Raw genomic sequence first — 863 nt, 5'->3', positions numbered from 1 at the left:
TAAGGTTACTACATGTGGTGGATGAGCAATGTCTTAGGCCTCTTAGGGACTACTTTGTACTCAACACCTACACATTATTGTCTTGTATCTAATATCCGGATGTCGAGGCAGCACAATTTGAAATTAAGACTTCCATCATCTCGATGCTTCCCAATTCTTATGGGAATTCTAATGCAAATCTTTATAAGCATCTAGATGAATTCCTAGAAATCTGTTCCACCATCCGCATCCATATTTCTATGATAATGCCCTCCGCTTAAGGCTTTTCTCATTCTCTATGAAGGATAAGGCCAAATATTAGCTAACATCCTTAGAGCCGAACTCGGTGACCAACTGGGCCACCATGTAGCATGAGTTCTTAAAGAAATACTTCCCAATTGGTAACACTAACCAGTTTAGGCGAGCCATCACTAGTTTCTTACAGTTGAATGGGGAACTATTTTTTGAGACCTAGGAGCGTTTTAGGGACCTCTTACATAAATTCCCACATCATCAGGTTCCTAAGTTGCAATTGGTTTAGACCTTCTATGAAGGATTGACTGAGCAAGATAGGTCAAAGGTAGATGCATCTTGTGGAGGTACTTTCCTGACAAATCATGAGAATGAGGCTTGGACTCTCTTTGAGACCCTCGCCGATAATTCCCAACAATATTTTGTTGCTGCTTGTAGACCTTCCCACCCTTATTTTTCATATCCTAAGGGAGCTTATGACTTTGCGCCCACTTTGCACACGATCATTAAGAAACTTGATCAGGTTTTGTCCTTAGGACAACCACCTCATCTGGTAGCATATGCAGAGTTGTGCACCATATGTTCTAATCCTTGTCATACTCATTACAATTGCCCCCATGCGCCCCCACACC

The 863-nt window shown here is 41.8% G+C and overlaps 1 non-coding gene across 1 annotated transcript; it reads right to left on the bottom strand.

The window, feature by feature from the left end:
* Window positions 1-392: 392 nt before the first annotated feature.
* LOC131149998 (small nucleolar RNA R71) lies at window positions 393-498 on the bottom strand. Its single transcript, XR_009135385.1, has one exon. It is a non-coding gene; the product is annotated as a small nucleolar RNA R71 (small nucleolar RNA).
* Window positions 499-863: the final 365 nt, after the last annotated feature.

This window comes from Malania oleifera, chromosome 2 (assembly GCF_029873635.1).
Source record: "Malania oleifera isolate guangnan ecotype guangnan chromosome 2, ASM2987363v1, whole genome shotgun sequence".
NCBI lineage: Eukaryota > Viridiplantae > Streptophyta > Magnoliopsida > Santalales > Ximeniaceae > Malania > Malania oleifera.
The sequence above is the reverse complement of the archived record's forward strand: the minus strand, read 5'-3'. Positions and strand labels throughout refer to the sequence as shown.